Genomic DNA, 16,454 nt, shown 5'->3' with positions numbered 1-16,454 from the left:
CATGAAACTTTAGTGTATTATTTTGTGTATTATCCACAAAAACCCATTCCCAAACTATTTCTGGCTTGACTGACTATTGGTGTCTCCTTCTCATTAAAGTGGCATATACCATTTTTCCTGGTCTAGCCACAATAAATAAAGTCGCCCCGATGGCCCAGAAAGCTACCTCTCTGGGAGGCTTAAGCTAGAAACCCAAATATCAAAAGTACTGAGTCAAAAATTCAGTGAGACATCAGAAGTTTGATCCACTTGATGCTAATTAATCAGCTGGACTATTTTCCTCCATGAAACTGATAGATTGGGGCAGACTGCCTAAGAGTTGGAACATTTTCAAGCATCAGTATAAAATTGGAGAGGCCTCTACAACATCATCTTCGGCCTTAGAATACAAATCTGAGTAATCATCAACCTGGGAGAGAAACTGAGCAGTTTGTCTTGGTCTTAGACGGCAGCAAAAGCTCTTAGGAAGCATCTCATCAGAGAACTCTTCTCACCCACTCAGTGGAAGGGCTGAGACTCAGAACCAAATCTCCTGTTCATTAAATCCCCTGTTTTCGTTTTGTTTCGTTTTACCTACAGTGTCTTCAGAGTTGAACATAGAGGCAATGAGAAACTTTCCCTCCAGGTACAATGATCTGTCTCATTAGATACATAGAGCTTAGTTAGTACAATCATGTTATAGGGAGATGGGAAATCGTTGAGAGAGAAAAAGACATTTTTCTCATAATTGATTGAAAGGTAACTATTGCCAACATTTCCCGACTTTATTGTTTATGGTAAAATTCATCGTCTTCCCATCCCACAGTTATTTTAATTAGCTAATGACCCAAGTTTCTATACTTCAAACCTGAAAAGGCAATATATTTGGATATATATTGGCTTTTGATTACCCTGCATCCACATCCCTTTTCCAACACATCCCTATTGCCTTCTGAGATACAATCCTTTTTCTTCTTTGCATTACAATAATCCAACTCTTACCTTTTCCTTTTCAAAGTGAGTCCATGTAACCAAAACCAGCAGTGGTCAAACACTTCGTCCCTGGAATTTTACTCATGAGCAGTGAGCCAAAGAGACTCACCTCGTGGGGGGCAGGGGACGGGTCTCCGATCCCTTCCAGCATCACTGCCCTAAAGCACCCCAGTCTAGCCTGGCTCTTCAGTCTCCAAAAAATGCTGTGAGCTCCCAGTTCCTCCCAATAAACTCCCCTTAGCTTAAATTAGCTTGAGTCAGTTTCTGTTGCCTGCCACTATGGGTAATATTAAAAATATTTAACAATCAACCCATCCAAACAGATGCACTAAGCAAACTAAATAGGCATCAGCCATAAACAGTGATATGACTGTTCTGGTGTGTTCTGACTGAAGATTAGCCCATCTTGCAGCCTATGATACCAGACAAAAATCCAGGACAAACACTCTGGCATTCATGATTCACAGAAATAACCTCATTCAAGAGGGATCACAGGAATGGGGAGTCTGACAGGCTCAGAGTAGGGATTTAATGAATGTTAAGCCAATGAATGAGTTAATGAATTAAAAACTTACCAGAAAAACATATAGGACAATAGTGAACCTGACTTCTCACCTACAAATAATCTAAAGCTAGGCATACTATTCTTTCTCTACTGCATGCATTTCACCCAAAGTTTGGAATGTATTCCACTAATGGAATGTAAAATAAGTATAACCAATTCACAGTAAACATTTATAAAAATGTAATGGTTACATAACTTATCATCATGCCTTATCGTTACCTTCTATTTATGGCATGTGATATTTGTTTTTGATTCATTATAGTGAGATACATTTTCCTTAGAAAAAGAATTTATTGAAGTAAAAATGTGAGTCAACTTTCAAAAATTATGTAAATAAAAGTGTGGGTAGTACACAGGTGTGGTCAGAATCATTATGGCAACATAAGAATACCTGATACTTTAGATTACACATGGTAGGTACGGAGACCCAGGGCCCAGGCTCCCCCTCCCTAATGGGGAATGAGGCCCCCACAGCACATAGCAGCCTGCATGACCGGAACAGAAGTTGAAAGTCATCAGACCTCCTCAAGGAAGAAGGTATGTACAGATGCTATCATAAACAAAGCATTAACCGCCCCCCTATCACTGTTGATAACGAAACCTCCAGACCCCTGTGTCTAGAGAACTGAAACTCTGTTCTCACACCCTATGGAATGTCTTTGTCCTAAACTCTTATAAGCTGCCCTTTGCATCCCCCACCCTTTGCAAAGCACTAACTTCCATTTCCCAGCTGGCTGCCTCCAGGAAGAGCTCTCTCCTGTTCATAAGTCCACGGGTTTATTAACTCACATCTGACTCCCTGCCTGGTGTGTTCTCTGGTCTTAGGGCTATGCCAACCCAAGCCCTTCAGCAACTGGATTAGAACAGAAGGCAAAGAAACTAAATATATGATCAAAACACGACTCTTGACTTTTTCTTGGACCCTGTAAACATAGTATCCCCTCCTCCCTCTATCACAATCTCTCCTTCCAGTAAATGGAGAGTGACAATGCTAACAATATTCACATATTTCTTATGAAGTACAGCACCTAAGTGCAGCCACAAAGTGGAATAGAAAACCCAACTACAATGGCAAATTGAGATCTGAGTCCCTTGCACACAGTCCATTGAGCAGCTGTTGATGCTTACACATTTTAGACAGTTTTGCCTTGGGCTTTATTCAACTCAGTGACCTAGACATGAAAGACTGTCTGTGTTCCACTTCTAAGTGCCCGAGTTGTGTTGTCCCATCCTTCTGCTCTTGTTGTTCATTTCAAAGTGAACCCTAAAAGACTAAAGAGTTTTCCTATAATACATTTCTTTCCATTTTTTTTAAAAACAGGGGTGGCTTTAAAAATTAAAGTAACATCCACATCGATAAACGCATGTTGATACTAATATTCTCTAGGCACACTCCAGTATTCTTACTAGGCAGAAATGCATCTTTCAGAGAAATGATGTTTAAGGGGTGATAGGTGCATGGCTAAAGTCCCAATCTTGAATTATTTATAAAAAACCAATGAGAAACAAGGGTGAAATAATATCTGTTTCCTCATCTGTAAAATAGGACTGCTACTCTTACCTAACCCACTGGGTTGCTACAAAGAAAAAATTGCAAACCAACAGCCCAGGAATTAGATCAGACCCATATGTGGGAATGGGGAGAGTAAAAAGGAAGTATTTATTAGCACTGCATTGCCCAAACTTTTAAATTTGAAGCTCTCACATAAACATGTTTATTTCCAGCTTCTTTTGACAAAATACAAAGATCTAACAACAATGGACTGCAGGACCACATTCAGCTGGAATTCAGGCATGGCTGTCCTATTTAAGTGGGCTATGCACCATCCAATTAACCACAGTCCTCACTTATCCCTATTGTCCTACACCCAACCCTTTTTTATTTCTTTATATTTTCTGCCTGGGATCAGAGGCCAGTTAAAGGTTACTGTCACCACCTCTATCCAAGGTGCTCAGGAAAGAGACTGTAAGCTTCCTGAGGGCAGGCAAGTACAATTTTCTATTGTATCCCCAGCATCTAACACGTATTAATAGCTCAATATATTTCAGGGATGGATGGATGGATGGATGGATGGATGGACGGATGGATGGATGGACAGATAGAGGGTGGATGGGTGGATGGGTGGACAGATGGATGGATGGACGGATGGATGGATGGACAGATAGAGGGTGGATGGGTGGATGGGTGGACAGATGGACGGATGGATGGACGGATAGGTGGATGGATGGGTGGATGAATGGATGGATGGGTGGATGGGTGGATGGATGAAAAGACCTTGGACTCCCTCATTGGAGAAGAGAAACATGTGGAGTGCCTCAAAGTCATCAGAGACCATTGCCTTGCTAATGTGGCTCTGGAGAAGAATTGGCTACAAAGCCCAACCATAGAAAGGGTGACCAGCCCATAACACTTAGATTGTTGTCAAGATTCTTTCTCCTGAAGAGGAAGGAAGTAAAGGAAAGAGAGAGATGAGGAAATACCCCAAGATTTAAGATAAAACAATAAGATAAGAGCATGGACTTCGGTGTCAGATGGAATCTGGACATATTTCCTGGATTTGCTACTCACTAGCTGTTTGACTTTGGCCAAATTGCTTAAACTCTTTGAGCCTCAGTTTAATCTATAAATCTGTTAATCTGTAAAATGGGGATAACATTTACCTTCTAGGATTATTGTGAGCATTTAATGAGATGATTTATGTAAAGCACTTAGTAGATTAAGGGCAAATGGCAAGGTCTTAATAAATATAATTCTGGTCTTCTCTTTTTCCTGAATCATCACTTTTTTCCTCTATACTGAATTATTCTAATAACATAAAGCACAATGTAATAGTTCCTGTCTGAAAAAAAGAACAAATAAAAAAGCTTTCTCCAGCTATTACTGCCTCATTTCTTTACTCTTCTTTAGAGCAAACCTCCTCAAAAAAATTATCTGTCCTGATGTCTCCAGGCCCTGTCTTCCAATTCTCTCTTTAGGCTGTCAGGCTTTTGCTCTACTATTTCCCTAAATGAGCTCTGGTTAGGATGACCAATGACCTCCCCATGGCTAAATCCACTGACCCATTCTCAATTCTCATTTCCCTTGACCATATCATCAGAACTTGACATGTCTGATCTCTATTGAAATCCTTTCTTCACTTGGCTTCTGGGACACTGCTCTTCCAATCTCACTGGTCACTCAGCCTTCTTTGCTCACTTCTCATCTCTCAAATTGTTAAACATTTTCTCTTTACTAGGAAGTTTCATCCAGTTTTATGACTTCATTATCATTTCTATTATGATGGCTCTCAAATACATATCTCCAGCTCAGTCCCCTCCTTGAACCCCAGATCTGTATATAGAACTTCCACTTGTGTATATGTCTCCACTTGGATGACAAATGGGAGATTCAACTGAATATTACCAAAATTGAACACCTGTCCTGGAAGCAACTACACTCTAGTAGCAATAAGCACATTTGGCACGTAAATCTCAGTTTCTAACACCATTCTCCAGTAAAAGGTTACAGGGCTCCTTGGAGAAATGGCTGATCCTAGGACCGGGCAATAAATACACAAGACAAACCTGGAACATCTTGTAATGCCAGAAAGTTAGGAAGTGATATTTTTTTTTAAATCCCACATTGATGGGGGTATGTTAAAAGGATATAGAAGCCAAATAAAAGAGCTCCCAATGGTCATGGCTGGAACAATTTCAGCAAAAAAATAAATAAATAGAATAAAATAAAGTAATAACGGATTGTAATCCAAAATATAAAACAAATATCCATGAGTCCACACTGATATAAATAAATGGCATTAAATAAATTAATGGGGGTGTATTGACAAATATCCCATGCAGAAGAATTCCAAATAATTTGTGTAGATTCTGTGCCCTTAAGGAGGGGGAGGAAACTTCCCGCTTCTTAAATGTGAGCTGGACATAGTGACATCCTTTCAAAGAGTACGGTATGCAAAGGGGGAAAGAAAGTAACTTTACTGTGGGAAAACCCGATGTGCCAGTTTGAAACTATTATGTACTCCGGGAAAGACTATGTTCTTTAATGCAGTCTTGTGAGGGCAGACTTATTGTGGGTGGGACCTTTTGATTAGGTTGTTTCCATGGAGATGTGACCCTGCCCATTCAGGGTAGGTCTCAACTAGACCACTGAAGTCCATAAGAGAGCTGAGAGCCCACACAGATGCAGACACTGAGAGATGCAGACGGAAGGAAGTTTGGAGATGCTAAGGTAAGAGATGAAGCCCAGAGTTTGCCCTGGAGAAGCTAAGAGAGGACCCCCAGATGCTTAGAGTGAAATGCCCTGGGAGAAAGAAGCAAAGGCACACAGGAACTGAGAGAGAGGAGCTAAGAGAGACAGAAGCCCAGAGACATTTTGGAGAAAGCCATTTTGAAACCAGCACCCAGGAGCAAAGGACCAGCAGACACCAGCCCCATGCCTTCCCAGATAATGGAAATGTTCCAGATGTTATTGGCCTTTCTTCAGTGAAGGTATCCTCTTGTTGATGCCTTAGTTTGGACACTTTTATGGCCTTAGAACTGTACATTTGTAACCTGATAAACCCCCTTTATAAAAGTCAATCCATTTCTGGTATTTTGCATAATGTCAGCTTTAGCAAACTGGAACACCTGACAAACACAACCTCAGCCCAGCTATCAAGGTCATTATCAATGAAGTGACGAGAAGAGCACTTTACTTCTCTGGTCTTCCTCCCCCAAACCCATAGCCCCAGATTAATCATGAAGAAAAAAGTCAGACAAATCCAAAATTAAGGGGTATTCTACAAAATATCTGAACCAGCACTCCTCAAAATGGTCAATGTCATCAAAATCAAGGAAAGTTTGGGAAACTGTCACAGTCAAGAGAAGCAAGGGAGACATGACAACTAAATGTAATATGAAATCCTGGATGGGATCCTAGAACAGAGAAAGGACATTAGATAATAATTAAGGAAGTCTAAATAAAGTATGGACTTTCATTACTAATAATGTATAGATATTGGTTTATCAATTGTGATAAATATATTAAACTAATGTAAGATAATAATTAATAGGGGAAACTGGCCCATGTCAGGGCCTTTGCACTTGGTAATCCCTCTGTGTAAAACACTCACCCCCCAGATGACCACACAAGCCCCCTCTTTCATATTCTTCAAGTCTCTACTCACATGTCAACCTCTTCAGCAAAGCCTTCCCTGGCTCTGCCTGTAAAACAAGAGCCCACTCCACTTGGTACACCTTATCCCCCTCAAGCTCTTTCACTTTTCATCCTAACATTCCTCACCACGAGAAAGAGGAGCTGGCCTGGCACTATCAGCTAGGCTGTAGTTCTCAGTTGAACACAAACAATTTCACAGAACAACATCAGACAAGGTCACTTTGTGACCATGACGAATGACAAATCAAGACAAAAACAAGACGACTCCGTAAGCATGTCTCAAGACAGACAGAAACATGAATGTTGTCCAAAACATGATAATCACCCCATATTCTGGCTATGATGCATGACTGCTGTCGGTTTTACCAGTTACAGCTTTAGCATCACTCCATTTTTCTGGCTTCCTAGTTAAGAATTATTTACATACCCAAGTATACAGTTATCCCTACTTCCAATCCTGAACAAAGCCTCACTTCCTTGTACCCTCCCTACAATCATCCACCACAATTCCAACTCTATAACAAGTTCTTGCTAATGTCTTGATGAGAAGCCCATGCTTTGTTGCAGTGTACATCCTCCCTCAATGCCAAGAACCAACAAACCCAACTTCGTTCAACTAGAGATGTGTTCCTGGTGGTCTTTGGCTGAAGGGTACTGATGACATCTGATGTTCCAAATATTTAACTCCTTGTTTATTGTCTCTCTAATGCAGCACTGAATCTTCTAAGCCCAGAAGACAGTAGACAAACAATAAATAATAAATCAATCCATGAATAATAAATCATTATGATTAAGGATCCTCAGACAAGGATGATGAGAGAGAAGCATTTCAGGGCTATATATCAGGTAAACTAAGCCAGCCAAACCAATTTATGGTAGGCAAACATTTCTTTCCTTAATTTTTATTTTACTTTGAGTCACTAGAAGGGCTCCCCAACCCTTCTCTTCTTACTGAAGTTCTATTAGAAAAATTCTTGCCTTGGAAAAATGGGAAAGAGTGAGGTTTGTATTAAAGACAAAGGGAGTCACTGGATTAGGGTTAGGGGTGCAGAGGACAGGGTGACTCAGAGACAGACCTGTGGTTGTTGTATTGTCACGGTAACCATTACCACTTATCAACACCCTTACTAGGTGCCAGCACTCTTCACATGTCTTGTCTCAGGCAATTCTGTCAATAGCCCAAGAGTTAGGCGCAATCATTGCTCCACTGTACTGATGAGAAAAGTCAGTCTCCAGAGGATTAAGTCCGGAATTTGAATCCAGATATGTATGATGCTAAAGCTCATGGCACCAGAGTCCTAGAAACCTATCTGTGATAGAGCAAATTAGAGTAACAGGTCAATAATCAGGAGGGAGAGTGCTGCGAACACCTAGGTGCTGCCTTTGAGCTTTTACTTTTCTCCACTCCTGTACAGCTGATGATTAAATGTATGTTCTCAGAGTTCTCTGCAGAACTTCCTGGCTGTAAAGTTTTTAGTTATGGAGGCAATGTTTTCATGTATCCATTCAACATTTATTCATTGAGTGTCTAGGATGTACCAGGCACTGAGGTAGGGTACATGGTTGAATTATTTACAACAGGGAAATATTCCCAGTAGGTCTGGTTTGCCATGGACAAGATGACCGTGGTTATCCCTTCCAGCCTTGGGGTCCAGTGATCCCTGGTGCTCCCGGGCTGTTCATCCTCTGCTGGTCCCCCTACCTCCCACCCCCCACCTCCCATAATTTATGCTCAGAGTGATCGACAGGACAAACAACCAGCTGCAGGGCCTGACTTCAGCCCAGCAGCCCATGCATTCCAGATGCCAGGCCGGCCTCAGCGCTCAGCCTGCTTTCTTCTTGATAGAGCTGGTTATTCTCAGAAGTGACCCACGATGCTCCCTGGGGGATCCCCAAGCAGCGTTGATAGGATCCAGTTTGCATTTGCTACAAAGATCTATTAAATCTAAGCCTTTCTCCTACAGCTGAGGCTCTGGGACAGCTGCCCCTGCCAAACAGTGGGAAAGAGATGTTGAAGTCATACCAAGGGCTGCAACCATCAAAAATACTGCCTTTTTGGTGCTGGCAGAATGATAACTCCACCTGATGCTTGATTTGTCATGGGGGCCACTGCAGGGGCTGTCCTGGAGGGAGTCACAATGCTCGAGGACAGCGGCAAGTTCAAGAGCTAGTGCAAGCAGGGCCATGGCAGGGAGAAACTTCCCAGCGTGCAACTAAATTACTCTTATGGATTTTCAGATCAAAGGGGCTCAGCTCACAAATCAAAAGGTACTTCTCTTTCCCCCCCACTAAGTCTGCAGCCTCTCCCTAGCACCTCACAGGTCCTCCTTTGGCCTTGATTAGCCTGGATGGGGCAGGGATCGGAAGGTAATCTCGCATCAGTCAACTTGGCACATGTAGTGCTAGGAGCTCCTGGGCAATAAGGCTGCACAGCTGAGGGACAAGAGGGCTGGAGCCTGGGCTCTAATGTTAGTGTCACCAGCCTCTTAGTTTATACCCTTTTCCAAGTCACTTAAACACTCCTGGGGTCCCTTTTCTCAATTTTCTAAATAGGATGAGAGACACTCTCGCCTCATGGTTAAGGAACAAGGGCTTTGGAATCAAGCAGAATTGTGTTTGGCTCCCAAACGTGTTCTGTGTGAACTCGAGCAAATCACTTCACCTCTCTGAGCCTCCACTTGTTCATCTGGAAAACGGGCTTCCAGCAGTTCCAGCTTCCCAGGGTCATGGTAAGGATGAAGTGAGAGGATGTGCATTGTCAGGCTCAGCACTTACATGGTATAGGGCAAAATCTCTACGAATACAACCTATTATGGCTAAGCAGAGTCCTGTAAGAATTATACGGAACCATGCATGTGAAAGCACTTTGAAAAATACCAAGTACTGAAAAACTCTAAAGGTTTCTGCTAATCACTCCACCACATTTTGTTTACTGGTAAACACTGACTCAGGTCCCACCTATGCCTTGGAGGTAGGAGGTAGTGTGGGCTTCTCCACAAAGATTTCCAGAGCTCGGGAAACCTGCAGGTAGGAGGGCTACTCTCCCTGCCCCACTTGGGAAAACCAAGGAGAGTTTCACAGAGCAGTACTTAGGCCAGGTCTCAAAGAATGAGGAGACTTTCAATCAGTAAAAGAGGGAAAGGGGTTGCCAGACAAAGGGAACAGTGCAAGCAAAGGCAGATAATCAATCTTTGAAGAATAGAGGCAGACAGTTGGTTACAGAGAGCTTTTGAAGTGGTACCAGATTGTTCGGGCTTTATTGTATAGCATTATGCCTCTGCAAAGTTCAATAAAGAATTGTTAGTTTTTGTTTTTAAGTCTCAAGTCAGAATTGCTAAGAACTGCAATCACAATTTCATAAAAAATATATAGATTATATATATACACAATCACAGATTATATACATAATAGGTGTATACATTAAGTTTTTGAAAGACTTGCATGAGCTAAAAATAGTCAACACTGACTAAACATTACATTCTGGGTGTTCTTCATGCATTATTTCATTTTATCCCTCCAAGACAGGTATCTATTATTATCCCTCACTTTGCCAGTGAGAACTTTAGTAACGTGCCTACGTTCTCATATTTAGTAAGTGGAACTGTCAGGATTTGAACCCCAGTCCTGTTTAACTACAGAACCCATCTTCTTAGCCACCTAGTTCAACCCCTTCCAAAATAATTCACAGCAAAATGTTAAAGGTGGTTACTTTTATGTGGAGGGGTTGTGGGCGGTTTTTCTTTTTCTATTTTGGACTCAAAATTTCCTAATTCTCACAAGCAAATATTTTATTTTTATCTTTTCATTGTGAAATGTAGCACATTTAGAGGGAGGTGCATAAAACATAAATCTGCAGTTCGGTAAATTACAGAATAAACACCCACATCAGCATCCCAGAAGCCCCAGCTGGTTCCTTCCTATTCCTAATAACCCAGTCCTTCCCACCTAAAGATAACCATTATCCTCACTGGTATCTTGTCCACATCCTGGTTTTGTTTTCATTAAAATCACCACCTAATCATATATCTCTAAACAATGCTATTTAATTTTGCTTTTTAAAATTTTTGTATAAAAGAAATATTATAATATGTATTCCGTTGTGTCTGGCTCTTTTCATTCAACATTATCTTCTTAAGAATACCTTATTTTCAGAAAGATACAAGTGCTGGAGATAATGTGGAGAGAGAGATGTACCTATTCACTGTTGTTGGTGGGGAAGTAGAGTGTGCAGCCCATCTGGAGGGCAGTGTGGTGGTTCCACAGGGGGCCAAGTATAGAGTTGCCAGATGATCCTGCAACTCGTTATTTGGTATACATTGGAAGAACTGAAAACAGGGACACAAATGGACATTTGTGCACCGGTGTTTATGGCAACAGTATTCACAATTTGTAATGGATGGAGGTGGTCTAAGGGTACAGAGACTGATGAACGGAAGGGTGAACGGTGGTGTATGCATACAATGGAATATTTAGCAGTTGCAGGAAAGAAAGAAGTTGTGAGGCATGCAACTAGATGAATGAACCTTGAAGACAGTATGTTGAGTGAAATAAGCCAGAAATGAAAAGACTAATATTATAATGCCTCACTAATATGGACTAAATATAATGTGCAAACTCTAGGAATTGAATTTGAGAGCATGGGTTATCAGGGGAAAGCTTATTGTAAAGGTTTCTAGATTGTTAGCTCTTACAGCAGTCACATCTATTTCTAAGTTGTTATGGTTCGTTCTAAATACGGAGATGCTGAGCTCGTTGTATACAACCTGGTCATTCCCTGGAACTTCAAGTATCTGTGTGACACCTGAGACTTAGAGCTAGAGTTCAGCAGCTATGAAAATCAGAATTACCCCATAGAGCAACAGTTAAAGAAGCTGAAAGAGAGTTCAGACTTCACTTAGAAGATAGATTCATTCACAGAGATATGAAAGAAGCAGCTCTGGTTAGGACTAAGGCAACTCAGACTAAAGGGTAAAAGATGATAATGACAGTTTTTCAAACTTCAACTTTGGTGTGACATCAAAGGAAGAGATGTTTATTTGGTGCAAAATATATATCTTCTGTAGCACACTATCTAATTTAACTTGCATGGTCAGTTTATTTGAATACCATAACTACATGGAACCTTGAATAGGGAGTGAGATCTTACTGGTTTGTACAGGTTAGCATGAGGCCCCAATTTATCCCAGAATAATTTGTGCAGAGAATAAAAAAGTATTTGCAAAGCCTACTTGAGGGACTGGAGGGAAATGTGGAAATATTAAACTTCCCAAACTGAGGAATTCCTGATATTCTCATAAGCATTAGGGACTACCAATTTAATGGGCTGAGCCCTTGATCTTGGGGCTTGCCCTTATAACACTTATTCCTGAAAAGGAGAAGCTAAGCCTACTTATAATTTTGCCTAACAGTCACCCCCATAGAACCTCTTTTGTTGCTCAGAAGTGGCCTCTTTCTCTAAGCCAACTCTGCAGGTAAACTCACTGTCCTCCCCACTACATGGGACATGACTTCCAAGAGTGTAAATCTCCCTGGCAATGTGGGACACAACTCCCAGGGATGAGTCTGGCTCTGGCATCAAGGGATTGAGAAAGCCTTCTTGGACCAAAAGGGGAAAGAGAAATGAATAAAATAGAGTTTCAGTGGCTGAGAGATTTCAAATAGAGTCAAGAGGTCATTCTGGAGGTTCTTCTTATGCATTATATAGATATCCCTTTGTAGTTTTTAGTGTATTGGAATAACTAGAAGGAAATACCTGAAACTGCTGAACTGTAAACCAGTATCCTTGATCCTTGAAGATGATTGTATAACTATATAATTCTTAAATAAGACTGTGTAATTGTGAAAACCTTGCGACTAACACTTCCTTTATCCAGTATATGGAGAGATGAGCAAGGAAACAAAGACAATAAATAAATAAATAATGGGGGTGGATAAAGGGTGTGGGATGTTTGGGGTGTTCTTTTCTTTATTTTTATTCTTTTTTTTGAGTAATGAAAATGTTCAAAAATTGATTGTGGTGATGAATGTACAACTATATGATACTATGAACCAGTGACTGCACACTTTGGATGAGTATCTGGTATGTGAATATATTCAATAAAATTGCTTTTAAAAAAGAATATCTTATTCTCATAATCTAAAACAAAATTAGTGTTATAAAATATTTTAAACCTGGAATCCCAAGAGTGTCTCCATACCCTGACTCCAGCCGATGCCTTCCCAGCAGGACCGAATACCTGAAAAATCACTGTCGCCAGAGAAGAGGGAGACCAGGGACCACTGCTGGCCCTTCCTGTCCTCTCTGTGCTGGGCTCACGGCTGTCCTCTACCAGGCCAGCTGAGCCAGCCGCCTCTAAATGGATTATCCAATTCACTGCCACATTTCCTGAATCCTGCCTGGGTCACCAATTGTGTGCTTCCCTGCTCCATGGGCACTGCGGCCTTGAGGCAACCAGAAGGAAATTGTGCTCCTTGGAAGAGCCTGGGCTTCTCCCCTTGAGGACAACCTAAAATTCCTTCAACTTGGAAAATTACATAATGTTTCTCTTCTTCTCTCTCTCTCTCACTCTCTCTCTCCTTTTCTTTTTTTCTTTCCATTTAAAAAAAGTGTTTTGATGGAAATTTTCAAACACATACAAAAGTACAGAGAATAGGTTAATGAGCCCCATGTAACCATTCTCCAGCTATAACAATGACCACCACTTGTCCAGTCTTTTTCCTTCTCTACCCTGGCTCACTCTTCCCCATCCTGGATCATTTTGAGGCAGAACCGAGATTTGTGATCTGTGACTACTTTAGTATATAGCTTTAGAGGATAAGGTCTTCCTTTAAAAACACAGCCATAAATGTCAACAGAGGGGGACATAAGGGAGGAGTATGGTATTCTTGTTGTTATTTCTCCTTTATTTTATTTAATTTTTTTTATTCTTTATTCTTTTATTTATTTATTTTTTTTTTTTTGCAGAATGGAAGTGTTCTCATATAGATTGTGGTGGTGAAAGCATAACTATGTGATTATACCAGGAGCTATTGATTGTTCATTTAGGATGGATTATATGTTTAAAAAATAAAAATAAAATAAAATAATAAAATAAAATAAAATAGACTTGTTCTGTTCTTAAAACAAAACAAAACAAAACATAGCCATAATGCAACCCCTAATTTCATCAAATAATTAAATAATGCAACCCCTAATTTCATCAAATATCAAATTAGTCTTCAAAACTTCCCAATCATTTAATAAATGTATCTTTACAGTTGCTCTGTTCAAACAGGATCTAAACAGGGTCCACACATCGCATTTTGTTGAAAGGTCCCCCCTTTTAATGGGGAATGGTATTTAGAGACTACAATCTAGGAGCTGGGTTTCTCATTGCTATGGAGTTGGTTATTGCTTCGAGGTCTTTGTGGGTTCGTAGATACAGGAAATACAAAAAATACACGTGTGTGTATTTTTCAAAGAGAAGACAGAAGTTTATACTGATATTTCCAATTCAAATTTTAAATTACATAATTTTTATTTGAAGTCTTTAATTTCATATCTGTATCTATTTTCACTTATGCTGAAAATCTCGTTTTCTAGTAATGTCATTATGTATCTTCTTTACTTTACTAACGTGATGTAGAATCATTTTGGATAATAATATCAATATTATTTCTAATGACAGCTTTACTGAAAATGGTTTAAGATTTGTTTCCAGTTCTTTCGTCCTTAGCATATACCCCGCTAGGTATGTACAATGAAATCACTGAAGTAATTGATCTTGATGTGTGGTTATGCCACTTACTCCACAGACAATTAGATTCACTAGTTGCATGCTTCTTTCAATGTTCAGGGATCATTTTCATTTTTGAGTTAGTACGTTTAATAATCACGTGAAACACTCACACTGTTTCGAAGTCAAACCCATGTAAAGGTACCTTCCGGGAAACCCAGCCTCCATCCCTGACCCTCCATTTGTTCCTTCCCTCCCCTCTAGGTAAGTAGTTGTTTGTTATTATTGTTATTTCATCTGTTAATACTAAAAACACATTTGTAAATGGCAAAGTCTCCCCTTTTAAACACTAATCATGGAATGCCATATGCTCCTTGGCAGTTCTTTCCTCTTGGGATTTCTGAGTGTTCAGTTGCTCACAAGAAGAGAGGGGACTTTTATGGATAAAGACCCAGGAGAGCAAGGAAGCAATTTTCCCAGGAGCACACAGCAGATTCAGCTCCAGTCCTCACTGGCTGATTTTTAGGCCCTGTTGTATCAAATGATTTGCTCAGGGCAGCCCTGCCTGCATCCCTGCAGCACCTTGGAGATATTCTGATGTTTCTCTAACTCTATGGTAAGGCCCAAGCAAGGTTTTTAAAAAAGTTCCCCAAGGGAATTCTGATAAGCAGCCCTGGAGAACAACCTGTAGTATAAGCCAAAGACAGCCAATCAGGCTTCTATTTGAGAACCTCAAAACAGTTTGTTGTAGAAGGAACAAATTTGGCACACAAGACTCAGGATTGCAAGAAACATTGCCTTATTTTTCTCTTATACAACTCAGTCTCCATTCTGATCTCAGCCCAGGGGGAAACAGCCAGAGGTCTCCGACCCACATCCCCACGCACTGGCATCTAACTTTCAGGAGCATGAAAGGGTGAGGGCAGGGTCTGATCCTTGCTGTCCCTTGTCCACTCCAGCCTCCTAGGGTTAGGCAATCACCCTAACCACCCCTCATTGTTGGTTCACACAGAGGCTGCCTCGGGAAGGTGCACCCTGACAAGGGCCCTTCAGTTCCTGCACCTCACTGACCTGTGCCAAGCTAAGCCTGACATCTATCTACTGCCCCACCCCATGCTGGGATGCAGGAAGCTCAGCAGGGCCCTCAGGGGTTCCACCTTCTTAGAGCTACCATGTAGCCCTTTCTTTTCTGGAGCTCCACCCGGGAAACGGGACCCAGATCTGTCCCTGAGGATTTTTGCCGTGTTCCCCCTGCCCCCACCTGAACTTGACCCAGGGAGCAGAGTGCAGGGTCCTCTTTCTCCAAGAGCCACTAACTTCTATGCACTTGTCACTTCTCCCTCTGACAGCCCAAGGAATCTTTCTTTACCTGGGGTTGAAGAATCCTTGATCTTGCTTATCTAACAATCATCCATTTATCTGTACTCCAAGTCCCTTTTGTTCTCCTAAGGCTAAGCCTCTGAATATAAAAGCCTGGAAGCATCTCTCTTTTCCTTTGTTGTTAGATCTTTTCTCAGGGCTCTCCATTGCACAATTCCAGGGAGCATCATGCATACAACCTGTGTAGGCTCACCCAGTGCACAACCTGAGCAACTGTATGTGTGTGCACAGCGGCATATGCTGCAGAAATGCTCACCATATAGCCATACAGCCTCAATGGGGAGAATAAAATGCAGAAGGGAAATTACATCATTAATGTTTCAGAAATATTGTCCTGCCACTTAAAGCACAAAGGTGAGGAAGTGCCCCAGAGCCTGATGGTTACTTGGGAGTCCAGCTGGAACAGAACGTTAAAGGTAAGTGTGGGGAGGCGGGGCAAGATGGCAGACTGGTGAGCTGTATGTTTTAGTTACTCCTCCAGGAAAGTAGGTAAAAAGCCAGGAACTGCGTGGACTGGACACCACAGAGCAATCTGTCTTTGGGCATACTTCATACAACACTCATGAAAACGTGGAACTGCTGAGATCAGCGAAATCTGTAAGTTTTTGCGGCCAGGGGACCCGCGCCCCTCCCTGCCAGGCTCAGTCCCGGGGGAGGAGGGGCTGTC

The sequence above is a fragment of the Choloepus didactylus genome, chromosome 22 (genome assembly GCF_015220235.1).
Source record: "Choloepus didactylus isolate mChoDid1 chromosome 22, mChoDid1.pri, whole genome shotgun sequence".
NCBI lineage: Eukaryota > Metazoa > Chordata > Mammalia > Pilosa > Megalonychidae > Choloepus > Choloepus didactylus.
The sequence above is the reverse complement of the archived record's forward strand: the minus strand, read 5'-3'. Positions refer to the sequence as shown.